The 15,152-nt window shown below is 49.5% G+C and overlaps 1 protein-coding gene across 9 annotated transcripts in view; it reads left to right on the forward strand.

Annotated features, from left to right (window-relative positions):
- The window catches only part of MAP7D2 (MAP7 domain containing 2), a 185,484-nt gene that overhangs the window by 45,698 nt on the left and 124,634 nt on the right, over positions 1-15,152 (forward strand). Inside the window, exon 1 of one of the 9 annotated variants that reach the window (XM_075335418.1) lies at positions 6,754-6,829. The exons of the other annotated variants lie outside the window; for them this stretch is intronic. The gene's annotated coding sequence lies outside the window, so the exon portion shown is untranslated. Of the gene's footprint in view, positions 1-6,753; positions 6,830-15,152 lie in introns of those variants that run through there. 9 annotated transcript variants of the gene reach the window in all.

Genomic DNA, 15,152 nt, shown 5'->3' on the forward strand with positions numbered 1-15,152 from the left:
CCTGAGATTGGGTGTTCCTTCGCAGAAGCTGGGACAAAAATTCATCGGTCCGTTTAAGATCACCGGGATCGTGAGCCCTGTGGCCTGTCGGCTACGGTTACCGCACCATCTAAAGGTACACCCGGTCTTTCATGTGTCTCTCCTCAAACCCGGTTTCCCCTAATACGTTTCATGGTCGTGTTGTGCCTCCTCCTCCGCCTGTGATGGTCGACGGCGAGGAGCAGTTCGTGGTTGAGGACATTATTGACTCCCGGCTCCATCGTCGTCGGCTTCAGTATCTGGTACGTTGGCAGGGGTACGCCCCCGAGGACGATTCCTGGGAACCGGTGGGTAACATTCGGGCACCCCGGAAGATTGCTCAGTTTCATCGACGTTTCCCGGACAAGCCAGGTCCTGATCCGTCCTGAGGCCGTCTCTGGGGGGGGGAGTAATGTCAGGTTTCCGGGTTTTCCAGTTCTCTGTTGAAAAAGCTTGCCCTCAGTTAACATGGAGTTTACTGTTCTGTTGCCCTACTTCCTGTCCAGCTGCTTAAAAGGCCGCCTCTAAACCTAGTCCAGTGCCTAAGTATACTGCTTGCTGTGTGCTCCTGCTTTGCTGCTGCTAATCCTGTTAGCCTTTGGATCCTCCTAAAGACTACCGACCGACCGACTCTGGACCTTACCCGGTTTCTCAAGTTGTGCCCGGATTCCGTCTGCCATCTTCGGTTAGCACTCTGCCCGGTTCTCTCTGGTTCGTAACCACTCTGGACATTCATCCCGTACGGACACTCCTGGACTTTTACCGTTTGCCCCTTGTGTCCCGGCTGCTGCGCATTTAGGCCTTCCGGGGTGATTGCCGGACAGTCCCTGTATAGGGGTTCGCTCTGGTGGTCTCCCTGGGGGAGTCCGGTGCGTGGCCCCGGGAATTCCCTTCGCTCCGTTTTGGGAAAGTATTGTGTGTATTTGTACTGCTGTGTTTTCCGTTGTGTATCCGTGGTTACATATTATAAAATATCTTGTACCAAGAACTCGTCTCTGATTGTCATTGCCCTACGCTATCGAAATCCTCAGAACATATATAAGTATTACACTATATGGTAAAAGCCTGAAGAATATTCCCCATCCGCCTTCTATTGATCTGAATGGGGAGCGGATATGCAGTACCTGGCCACGGCCACTATCAGAAGACAGGGCAGCTCCAGAACTGAGCATTTCCAGCCACAGGCATGGAGAACAGCTGATCGTCGGGGCAGTCTGACCCCGACCAATTAGACATTGATAACCTTTCCTAAGGATAGGCCACCAATGTAAAACCATATAATTAATTACCAACAACCTACTACACATGGTAGATAGGATACTGCTGCCCAGTACATAGATAGTACATAGGATTAGTGGATATGTGAAAAAACTACCACTGTGCAGATATGGACTATTAAGGGCTAGTCGCAATATTTAACAGAAAAACAAAAGGAGGACAAACGACCAAACGCCCAGATAATTTTTATATAAAGAGTTTATTTTAGAAAAGTGCACATGTAAATCAGGAGCGTCCACTAGATGTCACTAGAGCACCCCGTGCCATAGCCCGGGCCTGCCCTTCCCTGCCGAGCCCTGACGAAGGCAACCTCGAGTTGCGGAAACGGCCGTCGGGTGGGTCACGGTCCCCCCCCCCCTTCCTATTTGGCACCCAGCGTCCCTTCGTGTGGCTCCACAGTGAGTATATATACTGTTTGTTTTGATTATGGTGGGAATCTTCCCAGTTATGTTATATGTACACGCAGGGCTATGGCACGGGGTGCTCTAGTGACATCTAGTGGACGCTCCTGATATTTCCATAGTAAAGGTGCCTTATCATTTAGCATGTCTAGCAGCTATATATATGTGGGTTCTGTGACCTTGTTTGGGGCTTTTAAGTCCTGTATCATTCCTGTTTCACCCTTTACATGTGCACTTTTCTAAAATAAACTCTTTATATAAAAATTATCTGGGCGTTTGGTCGTTTGTCCTCCTTTTGTTTTTCCACCAATGTAAAAGTAGTGGCCAAGCTCTTTAAACCACTACATTATCTATTCTTTCATGTATACTAATGTGGTATGGTGCCCACCGTGCCATAGAATCCTTGTAAAGTATTGCTCCCAATCATGATCATTTCATTTTAATATATGATAACAGTTATAAATTACAAACTATAGCACCAGACATTAAGAATGACTAAGTAACATATTATCCGCTGCTTACTACCTAGTCTAGCCCTAGCCTTAGGGGTACTTTGCACGCTGCGACATCGCTAGCCGATGCTAGCGATGCCGAGCGCAATAGTACCCGCTCCCGACGCACATGCGATATCTTGTGATAGCTGCCGTAGTGATTATTATCGCTATGGCAGCTTCACACGCACTTACCTGCCCTGCGACGTCGCTCTGGCCGGCGACTCGCCTCTTTCCTGTGCGGCGTCACAGCGACGTCACACGGCAGGCGGCCAATAGAAGCGGAGGGGCATAGATGAGCGGGACGTAAACATCCCGCCCACCTCCTTCCTTCCTCATAGCCGATGGAGGCAGGTAAGGAGATGCTCCTCGCTCCTGCGGCTTCACACACAGCGATGTGTGCTGCCGCAGGAACGAGGAACAACATCGTATCTCCTATTGGTGCGACATTATGAAAATGATCGGCGCTACACAGATCACCGATTTCCGACGCTTTTGTGATCGTTTATCGGTGCATCTAGGCTTTACACGTTGCGACGTTGTTACCGGCGCCGGATGTGCGTCACTTTCGATTTGACCCCGACTATATCGCAGTAGCAATGTCGCAACGTGCAAAGTGCCCCTTAGTGCCTGTAATGCTTATCCGCCTGATTTGTGTGTGCTTCTTTTTGTGTCTATTCGATTTATTTGCCGTGTCCTTATTCAATGCATTTTTTTTGCTATTCTAAACCCAGTATTATTACATTTACGTTCTTTTACTAGTTACAGTATAATAGTTAATGTGTACCAAAGAGAAATTCCTACAGACGGAACTATGCCAAGAGGCACATACGCCCGAGCCTCACCCTGCTTCACCTTGCACTATTTAATAGTAGGTAGATACCTAAAGCTGACGCCACATTTTCATAGTCTTCATTTTTAGCTTTATGCACAGAGGATCGTGTACTGTACTGGATAATATTGAAGTACAGAACATAAATATGTCTTTAATGGAGAATATATATTTTTATGGATTGCTGTCAATTGCCTTTAAGAGTGCAGAGAATCTGCAATATATCTCTCCAACTGATGACCTAGTGTAATACCTTGTAAATCAAAGTGATATATTAATGGAAGCTAAAAGCTATTGTGTCCATTATAGTAAAGACCTTTTTAATAAATGTTGTCTACATGGTGCTACCATAGATATTTGACTTTGTCCTCTTGATTAAAAAGTAGTGCCTAGAGAGCAACAGGACTTTTTAGCTATGCACTCACATTTCAATTTACTGTTTTATTATATGAAAAGAAAAACAAAAATGATGTCAGGGCCTAATCAGTCATTAGCGGACAACAACGGCACTCAACAGACATCCATTGAATATAGTGGGATCCATTGGGTGTCTGACATTTTACCAGGAAAACTAGCACTGTTTAATTTAGGAGCATTATTAAATCCCCATATCTCAGCTTCCTGGGCTCCTGTACCTATATTTTGGTGGATATTGAGCTTAATGGGTTTTTGGGATATATTTTGCAGGCCTTTTTCCCTACTGCTAAGAACAATGGGCGTCCTTTCTCAGTAGTACCCACTGGCAGACAGACAGAAAAGGGCCCTTGTACAAGAACAATATTTGGGCTCTTTTGTAGCCCAAGAGCTCATCATAATGCACAATTTCACCTGAATTGGAGGTAAAATGGGCCCCCCAACCTTTGGGCCTCTGTGCAGCTTCGCCAATGATATGTCCGCCCCTAGTAGTACCTAAAGTACATGTGGCTGTCTGGCACTATAGCTCTGGCCATATTCACACCTCCTTTATTAACTGTCATCCAGCGATATCTCGGCCCAAACTCAACAGCTTCGTAGGTATTTATGAGGCTGCCAAGTTTGGGTCAGGAGATCCGTGACCAGTCCGTGCACCACAATCCCTATATAGACTGCAACACACGGCTATATGAATCAGGCCGAAGCCCCATTTAATTGAGGTCGGCCATATTACCAGACACACACACAACTTTGTGACCTGTCCAGGGAGTGATAATATAGATGTGATGGACATTGATGGCACAGATTAGGTCGGCATGTCTACAGTTTCTTCTATGATAAATTACCTTCCAAGTGCACTATTGTATTAAGTCTTCTTGAGATAATAATACCCAATATGCTAAAAATTCTTACTCCTAAAATGTGGAGTTCTCTGTTCCATATAAAAACTTGATTTTACTTTGTCCTCTAGCAAACTGGTACAGTATAAGGCTAAAGGCTGCTTTACATGCAGCAACATCGCTAGCGATGTTGCTGCCGATCGCACCCGCCCCCGTCGGTTGTGCGTCACGGGCAATTCATTGCCCGTGGCACACAACATCGCTAGGACCCGTCGAACGGACTTACCTGCCTAGCGACGTCGCTGTGGCCGGCGAACAGCCTCTTTTCTAAGGGGGCGGTTCTTGCGGCGTCACGGCGACGTCACACGGCAGCCGTCCAATAGAAGCGGAAGGGCGGAGAGCAGCCGAAAGAAAGTGATGCCCACCTCGTTGCCGGAGGACACAGGTACGGTGTTGTTCGTCGTTCCTGGGTAGTCACACGCAGTGATGTGTGCTGCCTCAGAAACGACGAACAACCTGCGTCCAAAAGCAGCAACGACATTTGGGATTAGAACGACGTGTCAACGATCAACAATTAGGTGGGTATTTTTGATCGTTAGCGGTCGCTCATACGTTTCACACGCAACGACGTCGCTAACGAGGCCGGATGTGCGTCACAAATTCCATGACCCCAACGACATCTCATTAGCGATGTCGTTGCGTGTAAAGCCTACTTTAGTTCACACAAGGGTGTAAAAAAAAAATTGTACGATTTTCATCCTGAAAAAACTATCGATTGCCATCTGTATTGTTTGGCTTCAGATTTGCACTCTGACATGGCGAGTACAGAATATTTATATTGCTGCTTGGCCATGTTTGCAGTTGCTGTCTTGCATGGAAGTAAGTCTTCCCCAAGCAGCTTAGCATCGGCACCAACGTCATCCCCGATAGCATAGTCCATGGCTCCTCAGATGATGGATTTCTATTTAAAGGGGTATTCCCATCTACAACTATCCCAATATGTAGTATGGCAGGTGTAATAATAATATTAGCAAATACCTCCCAATTAGAAATGTAATACAGTTCTTCTGATTCACTATGTCACTTACATAATGTTCAGGGCATTGTAGGATCTTAGGTTTCCATGGTTATGACCACGCATACAGTCACAGTTAGTTGCTAGTAGTCATAACCATAGATTCCTAAGGTCCTGCAATGCCCTGAACATTATGTAAGTGACAGTGAATCAGGAGAACTATGCTACATTTCTAATTGGAGGAATTTGTTAATTTTATTATTATTACACCTACTACATATTAGGATAGGATCTTGGAGATGGGAATACCCCTTTAAAGTATTCATTATAAAGAGAATATCTTATTCTGTCCCAATTTTATTCTTTTTAAGAACTAAGTCTTCCTTTAAGGTTTTGTGCACACGTTGCAGATTTGTTTAAAGACATTCAGTAACTAAATCTGCATCTTGTGGCCTGAGAAACGCTGCAGTAAAAGCGTGCATTTTTGCCTTTTTTATTTAAAAGCGATTTTTTTCATTGTTTTCAATGGTGAAAATGCAGCCAAAAACGCTGAAAGAATTGATATGCTACAATTTATTGCTGCAAGGACAAAATCCTGGACGTATGCACAACACTTAGGGTACTTTCACACATCCGGATTTTTGCTCTGCGGCACAATACGGCGTTCTGCAGAAAAACCGCAACCGGCTTTTGTAACGCCGATTGCGGTTTTTTTTGCATTGACTTACATTAGTGCCGCATTGTGCCGCAGGGGCTTGCGTTCGGTCCGGTTTTTGCCACATGCGGCAGATGTAGCCGATGCGGCGGCCGGATCGAACGTTCCCTGCAACGTTTTATTGCTCCGGCAAAAACCACCGCATCGCGCCGCATCCGGCCGCTGCGGCGCATTTTTCAATGCATCCCTATGGAGGCCGGATGCGGCGCGATGCGGAAAAAACCGCATCCGGTCGCCGCATGCGGTATTTTCCACTGCGCATGCTCAGTAGCATGCCGCAACCGGAAAAAACCGGACCGGCCGCATGTAAAAACTTATGCAAAGGATGTGGTGTTTTCACTGCATCCGTTGCATAGTTTTCACAGCCGGATTGAGCCGCACGGTTCAAACCGGATGTGTGAAAGTAGCCTTAAGGATTCTCATAGAATTTGCTGGCATCAGTATTTCCTTGCAGATTTGTGAAAATCTGCAAGCAAAAACGCGCTAAAAATGCAACGTGTGCACCCAGCCGAAATATCTACAGGGAAATAATTATATGTGCAGCAGACAGACACATGTCACGCTAACAAAGAGGCATCCAGCCGGTACGCTGTATCCATTATATCCGCAGATGTGATTTGTGCAGACGTTCCCTTTAACAGTCTGGCAGGCAGCAGACATGTTTGAATGAGGTTAGCATTTGCTCAATTGGTTTCCAAGGTTACGGACGAAGATGGGTTAGGGCACGCAGCGCCAATAGCAGAGGAGAGCAGGATTGTTAAGCCTTCCTTATTCTGTCTACACTTTCAAATTCCTTTTGTGCCAGAGGTAGGAAAACATCAGGAAGGTGAGCACACGGCTCATTATCTATCTATCTATCTATCTATCTATCTATCTATCTATCTATCTATCTATCTCTATCTTTATACTGATGACTGTATACTCGGTGCTGTTGTATATTTGCAATACCTGTATACATGGCAGGAATGTCTGATCAGAGCGTCTACGTCCTTTCCTGTGTTACATTGTCTGCATGTTATATATAAGACTATATATCCATTATCGGATATTTGTAAGTGGAAAATTGTCCCTTTCTATCATAAATCAGGTGGAGTATATTTGCGGAGAGTGTAGGACATCCTATATTGCCTAGCTTCCATGCTTGAATTCCTCTATATAGTGATATTTTTTGTCCCCTTGGAGGCCTCTAAATGAGAAAGGTACATCATTTGTACAAATATGGCTGAAAATAAAGCTCTAAATAACTCCTTCAATGATGACTACATTATTGTACTTGTTTTCTTTGTTTGCTGACTGGTCACTGCCTGTAGATGGCGCTCTGGCTGGACACTGTATATGTCGCGGGCGGAGGAGGGGACGCCGCGCTCTCCCACTGCTCGGGTCCGGCTGCCGCTGCGGCTGCTGCGGCCTGCTGCTGCTGCTCGGTGGCTCAAGCGATGGGCCGGATCCCGGGGACTCGAGCGGCGCTCCTCGCCCGTGAGTGAAAGGGGATTGGGATTTGGGATAGTTTATTGTCTGTGACGCCACCCACGGTTGTGGTGATTTGTTGACACCACCGCTGCTCTGTATGGGGATCCTGGGGACTGATGACAGGGAGCAGCAAAGTTGTTGGTTCTCCCCTCCGTGGGTAGGGGGTTGTTGTCCCGGGGCCCAGTGATGAGGTGCGTGATGCAGGGCTTGGTGGGGTGCAGGGATGCGGGGGCAGCGCTGTGCCTTGCGGCACTGTGGTACTCACTCAGCCTGAGACGATGACACAGTTCTCGGTAAAACACACGGCTGGAAAGACGGTTCCCACGGACGGCTGCACTTGCTTTCCCCAGTAGTTGACGGTGACGGTCCCTTTTCCTGCACCTAAGATGATGATGGTTGCGATGGGTTCCCACCGGTAACCCACTCCCCGGCTTGGATATGGGCCGGAGGAGCCCTACTTTGCCCGCAGGCGCTGGCCCTGAGAAACTGGTGCCCTGGCGGTGGCGGTGTCTCTCTGTAACGGTTGGACTGTTGCCTTCAATCGGGACTTGCTTGTTGGGAGACCCAGAGGTCCCCTTCACTAACGGATTTGGCAAATTCACGGCGACTCCTAGCCTTGCCGGCATCCGAAAGGCCCCTGCCACTGGTGCTGACTGTTCTTCGTATACCGCTCCGGTACCGCCGGGCCACCACCCGTCCGCGGTCCTTTCAGAAACCTCCAAACAGCCACCCCTGCAGACAGTCACCGCCGTCTGCTGACCTTGCTGTCTCAGTCCGGGGCACACACCCGGACCAGCTTCAGGCTTTCTTAACTGTTCCCTTTTCTGTCACTACTCTTACTGTCCTCCTCTACCACTTCCTTCTACTTCACTCCTCTAAACTCATCTGCCTGGTTCTCCCGCCTCCATGGCTGTGAACTCCTCGGTGGGCGGAGCCAACCGCCGCCGGCCCACCCCCTGGTGTGGACATCAGCCCCTGGAGGAAGGCAACAAGGATTTTTTGGTTAGCCTTGGTGTTCCTAGCTGGGGTGTAGGGTGTGGTGGTGTTATGACCTGTGACCCCTGGCTTGCCCAGGGCGTCACATTCCCCCTTAGCAAAATGCAGACCGTCCGCGGGCTGCCCGTCCAACACCGGTTTTATTTTCTGAAAAATATATAAAAGGTAAACATAATACAACTTATGACATCATCCCACATCGGGAGGTTCGGTACTTAAACGTTGCAAACATTTTAAACGGTTGCGGCTGCCGCTCTCTCCCACCCAAGTAACCTGGCCCTGATGCTGCCCCTAAAACCCAGGCAGCACCCCTTGACCCCAGTCCTGCACCAGTTACCCGAGCGGGATCTGTCCTTCCCCTCCAGAGGGTAGCCACCGGTTCCTGTGGTGGCTCGGCCCCAGCCTGCTCCACTGCGTGCCCTCCCTCCAACCTGCCTCTCCGGAGGTGGTAACGGTTAGCTGCAACAACAGATTTGATTTACAAGCCACTTAACGTTTGTGGTTGCCCTGCAAGTTCACGGGCTTGTCCATAGGAGTTCCTATGCAGCTAGATGGTCCCCACGGGGACAACAATGCCGGCAGCTGCCGGTTCCCAATCACGGTAGACAATCAGGTTACTTTCACGGTAATCATTTTCTCATTTTTGCAAAACTTTCTAAAACTTTCAAACTGTTAAACACTGGTGGTCCCTACGGGGACGGTGCAACGGTGCTCCGCTGCCATTATTCAGAGTCCTCGACATCACCTGAGGGAGGGGGCGCGGCGCTGACACGGGCCTCCTGGCTGCCCCTTAACTTCGCATCCAGCGCGAACCACCCCCTCTCCCCACAGTGCCGGGTGTACTGCACGATATCGCCCGGCATCAGGTTACGGCCAGGGTGCTCTTCAGGCAGGTGGGCATTCACATCCCGCCGGGCTATAAACACTTCGGCCTCCAGGCCCGGTTCATATATAAATCCATAGCCCCGGCGGACATCAAACCGCCTCACCTGCCCTTCGTACAGCGGGCCCCGGACACGGAAAGTTGCCTGACGGAGGCTCTCTTTTTCCCGGATTGCACGGGCCACCAACTCCGCCTTCCTTCTTTCCCTCTCTTCAATCTCCGGGCCCAACAGTACCGGCTCCCTGTCCCAGTACGGCGCTGCTGCGAGCTCCGGCGCACGGGTCGGGCCCCGCGAGACCTGTTGGACATTGCCCACTGCTGGTACTCTGGGCGTCAGGTCCCGCGGTGTCTTGGCCTTAGACGCTGCTTTGCATCGGCAACCCGGCGCAACCTCAGCCGAGGTGTGGGGGATGGGCACAGGGGCTTTCCGCGGTTGGGCCTTCAGCACGGAGCGGGCTATCTGCTCCGGCTCGGGGACTTTCTCGGGGGACGCCTCCGGTTCGATTTTCGGGGCTTTCCAGGGCAGCACCTCCGGTCGACTACGGGCTCCGGATACAGGTCGGCCCGCCTGGGCGGGCATGCTGGGTATCGCTACCAGTTGTGGTGGTAGCGGGCCTAGTGGCGGGGTCACGGCTTCCGAGACGGGTGGCGAGGGAGGCAGCAGGGGGAGAGGGTTTGGACTGGGTCCCACAGCCGCGATGACCGGCCCTTCAAGGGCATCGGGGCGTGGGTCACTCACCCTCCCTTCCTCCGCTTCCTCCTCGCGTCTCCGCACAGTCGCTATGACGTCCGCCATGTCGGTCTCCCACTCCTCCATGAGGAGCTGCATCTTGACCTGCAGCCTCTGGTAGAGCTGCGCAGTCCGAATCTCCACCCACGCCGCGGTTCCAGGCGCGGGGGCTACGGTGCTGCGGGACGGCATGAACATGATGCTGGCGGCCTCTCCCAGGAACAAGATGGCTGCAGGGTCCTGGCGTCCCTGCTTTTATAGCCGCGCTCACATGCAGCTAGCCGCCATTTCGTCCCCCTTAGCCTCTTTTCGGCCCCTCCTCTATCGGGGCGGGGCCTTGGCCTTTGCGCCTCCACTACTCGAGAAGACGCTCGAGCGGGAACTTTTCGCGCCAAAGATGGCGGCTTCTGAAATTTTCTGGCCGGACACCTCCGGCGGTAACAAGGCGCACCTCTACCCAACGGCAGAGCGGTAAGATCCTGTTCGTGACGCCAAGTTGTCGCGGGCGGAGGAGAGGACGCCGCGCTCTCCCACTGCTCGGGTCCGGCTGCCGCGGCCTGCTGCTGCTGCTCGGTGGCTCGAGCGATGGGCCGGATCCCGGGGACTCGAGCGGCGCTCCTCGCCCGTGAGTGAAAGGGGATTGGGATTTGGGATAGTTTATTGTCCGTGACGCCACCCACGGTTGTGGTGATTTGTTGACACCACCGCTGCTCTGTATGGGGATCCCGGGCACTGATGACAGGGAGCAGCAAAGTTGTTGGTTCTCCCCTCCGTGGGTAGGGGGTTGTTGTCCCGGGGCCCAGTGATGAGGTGCGTGATGCAGGGCTTGGTGGGGTGCAGGGACGCGGGGGCAGCGCTGTGCCTTGCGGCACTGTGGTACTCACTCAGCCTGAGACGATGACACAGTTCTCGGTAAAACACACGGCTGGAAAGACGGTTCCCACGGACGGCTGCACTTGCTTTCCCCAGTAGTTGACGGTGACGGTCCCTTTTCCTGCACCTAAGATGATGATGGTTGCGATGGGTTCCCACCGGTAACCCACTCCCCGGCTTGGATATGGGCCGGAGGAGCCCTACTTTGCCCGCAGGCGCTGGCCCTGAGAAACTGGTGCCCTGGCGGTGGCGGTGTCTCTCTGTAACGGTTGGACTGTTGCCTTCAATCGGGACTTGCTTGTTGGGAGACCCAGAGGTCCCCTTCACTAACGGATTTGGCAAATTCACGGCGACTCCTAGCCTTGCCTGGATTTGAAAGGCCCCTGCCACTGGTGCTGACTGTTCTTCGTATACCGCTCCGGTACCGCCGGGCCACCACCCGTCCGCGGTCCTTTCAGCAACCTCCAAACAGCCACCCCTGCAGACAGTCACCGCCGTCTGCTGACCTTGCTGTCTCAGTCCGGGGCACACAGCCGGACCAGCTTCAGGCTTTCTTAACTGTTCCCTTTTCTGTCACTACTCTCACTGTCCTCCTCTACCACTTCCTTCTACTTCACTCCTCTAAACTCATCTGCCTGGTTCTCCCGCCTCCAGGGCTGTGAACTCCTCGGTGGGCGGAGCCAACCGCCTGGCCCACCCCCTGGTGTGGACATCAGCCCCTGGAGGAAGGCAACAAGGATTTTTTGGTTAGCCTTGGTGTTCCTAGCTGGGGTGTAGGGTGTGGTGGTGTTATGACTTGTGACCCCTGGCTTGCCCAGGGCGTCACATATACAGGGGGTGCAGGGCAGGGGAGTACCTGTGGGAGGCACTCTGTTTGGCCACCAAGTCATACACCTTAACCCTTATTCACGTCTGTGTGTAAACATGTACGTCAAAAAATGTTACCGGTGTCATCAGTGTTGTGGATCAGTGTACAATCAGTGTACGGTCCGTGTGTCCGTTTTTACCATCAGTGTCATCAGTGTCCAGTTCCTGTGTCCATTTTTACTATTAGTGTGTCATCAGTGTACGGTCTGTGTGTCCGTTTTCACGGGGGTGAGTGATCATGCCTGATCCTTTGTTCACAAGAAAATAAGCCGCCCCCAGATGTGTCCACTTACAGTACCCTATTGAGAACTTTGGCGTGATTAGCTGAGCTGAGCATTCACATGTATAGAAGGTTCCTGAATTGTTTGGCCAAATGTTATTGGTCTAAGCCGGCTTCCTTAACTTTGGAGGTTTTTGAGATTTTGGACATCATGATACTGGACAAATGTTGAGACAAAGATTGTACAGATTGTTGTCCGGTTGATGAAATGTAAAAGGTTGCATATACTAATGCTGATCTAAATGTCTGCGGGATTTGGGTCTGCTGAGTTACCGTGTACCTGGCTTTTTGGGTTGTAGAAACTCGAGCTGGCTTCTCTGACTTCTACAAGAACACATGGAAAATGATGATGCATACTAGGGAATGTTAGTGTTTGGTTTTGTCTCATTGCAATGGGGAGCGAGTGCAGACCTGTCAGCCACTGAGCGGCAGCTGTCTGGAGGGGAAATGGTTTGTAAGGAAAACCAGACAACAAATTATACATAGCTAGGATAATTACATTGTTCTTGGCCTTATGTTTTCCTTACTTTGTGTACACAGATGAAACGTGAGGTAATAGATCCGGAGTGGCATTGATGTCCTGGGCTGCCGCAGTTACTAGAGCTGAATTCTTAAGGCCCTGTGCGCACACTGCGTTTTTTGCCGCGGATTTGCAGCCGTTTTCGCGGCAGAAAAGGTGCGCTTTTTGTTCCTAACCTTGCTGCAGTCCTTCACCAGCAAAACCTATGGGAAAAAAAATGCTGTGCGCACACTGTTTGTTTTTTTTTTGTTTTTGTTTTTTTTACCTCTAGGTTTTGTTGCAGAATTTCTGCAGCAAAAAGAATGTGCATGTCACTTCTTTTCCAGTTTTTGCCCTAGATAATGGTAAAAAAACGCAGGGACCAACCTGTGGAAAGACCGTGGCAAAACCGTGGGTGCGTTATTACCTCGTTTTTTGTCACGGGTGCGGTATTCTGCCAGAGGGTGCGGATTTTTCTTAAGAAAAAGTTATTTCCCAGTGCGCACAAGGCCTTAGGCCTCATCCACAGACCTACTATGTACAACCATAGAGTTGTATTAGGACATAATACATGGCTAATAAAGCTTTTGCCGTTTGCAAATTATGTCACACGTGGTATAATAACTTGCCATTTTAGACTTTTCCCTCTAGTTCTCAGTTACGTCTGTTTTCGCAAAATAACAGCTGCCATCTTGGCTCCCTTGTTCCTCATTTTTTTAAGATGTCTAAGGAAATCATAAAAGGAACACATAACTAAAGGTAGGCATACATCTCCTGTAAGTGTCTGCCAACCAAGATACTGATCTCACGTGTAGAAAGGTCTTCTGGCGCATACAAGAGGGGAAGAATGTGGAATCAAGCATTTCGGACTTTGGCTGATCCAAGCGAGTATGTATATGGAGGACTCGAAAGGAAACGGCTTTCAAGCCAAACAAGCTGTATCAAGTTCATGGTTGCCTAGAATTCTCAATTCTTGTGTGCACTGTAATCATGGTTGTATTTCTACAACTAAGGCCACGTTCACACGTTGAGTATTTGGTGAGTTTTTTTACCTCAATATTTGTAAACCAAAAATAGAAGTGGATAAAAAATGCAGAACTGGTGCCATTGTTTCTATTATACTTTTCCTCTGATTGTTCCACTCCTGCTTTTGGCTACAAATACTGAGGTAAAAAACTCGCCAACGTGTGTACATGGCCTTAAGGGTTTTTCAGAAACGGTGCTGTCAGTTGTTACGAGATGTCAGACTACGTTCCATGTATTGCCGCACAAAGCACAATTCTTTTTATGGACACATTCAAGGCAAACCTTGTATTCATCCTATGCTTGACAATGCATACACTGTGTTTTAGGGCACCATGACCTCCTAATATTTCCTAAGTGTAAAATTTACTTTGTTTAGCTGCTTCTTAATGTTTGGCGAGTTATTCCAGCCTTAAGGGGTGAAATACCGGATTATCTGCAAAGCCAGGACAACGCTTTGGGGATAAAATGAGGAACATCAACATTCACGAGTGTGCATCATCATTTCCATCACCCTTTTTGTGCTCAGATGTGATGGAGAAATAAACCCCACTACGGTATATTAAATGTGGTTTATGGAGTGATATGAAATAATAGATTCACACACTTTGTGTATGCAGTATTTTGGGTTTAGGGCTTATGTCCCATGGTGATTTCTGAAGTCATCCAGAACCACATGAATCTAAAGGGAACCAATCATTTGTATATATACTACACTGGCACTATCAGGCAGATTATCTACATACCATTAGTGGGCAGCTCGGGTGTTTAGGCTTCAAATCCAAGAAAGTGAAGTTTAAAAATTTGTCAACATTTTGATTGACAGTTGTACCGCAGCAGATAATAGCAGGGTGGGTTATGCACATGGATTCCCCACCCCTGCCTGTTGTTTCTCCCTCTCAGTCTGGCTCTATGCTAATTTTTCTATTTAGTAAGATGGCATTGGAGTTGGCACCTGCACATAGCGCTTATCTCCGGCTCCATCTTTCTGAAGCCCGTGTTACCCCTTGTACCAGGTGTCTGATGGGCGGCACGGTGTCCGGGTGCGGCACGATGTCCTATTCTGTAGATAATCGCTAAGATCAACTGATCTCCACTCCTGTTGTGACCGTGCGCGCTCCCGCAGTCACAACGAGAGCTGAAGAAGCGAGGGCGCATGCGCCACCCTCTCAGCCACAAGAATATAATAACGGGATAACATGGGCTTCACAAACATGGTGCTGGAGATAAGCGATATGTGCAGGCGCCAACTCCGACGCCATCTTATTAAATAGAAAAATTAGCATAGAGCCAGAGAGAGAGGGATGAACAGCAGGCAGGGGGGCGGAAATCCATGCGCATAACCCACCCTGCTATTATCTGCTGCGGTGAAACTGTCACTAAAAAAGCTGACGAATTTTTAAACTTCACTTTCTTGGATTTGAAAGCCTAAATATCCGAACTGACCACTACAGGTCTGTATAGAATCATCCTGATAGTGCCAGTATAGCACTGGCTTTACCTTATATATGAAAATCCTGATGATTGG

The sequence above is a fragment of the Anomaloglossus baeobatrachus genome, chromosome 2 (assembly GCF_048569485.1).
Source record: "Anomaloglossus baeobatrachus isolate aAnoBae1 chromosome 2, aAnoBae1.hap1, whole genome shotgun sequence".
Taxonomy (NCBI): Eukaryota; Metazoa; Chordata; class Amphibia; order Anura; family Aromobatidae; genus Anomaloglossus; species Anomaloglossus baeobatrachus.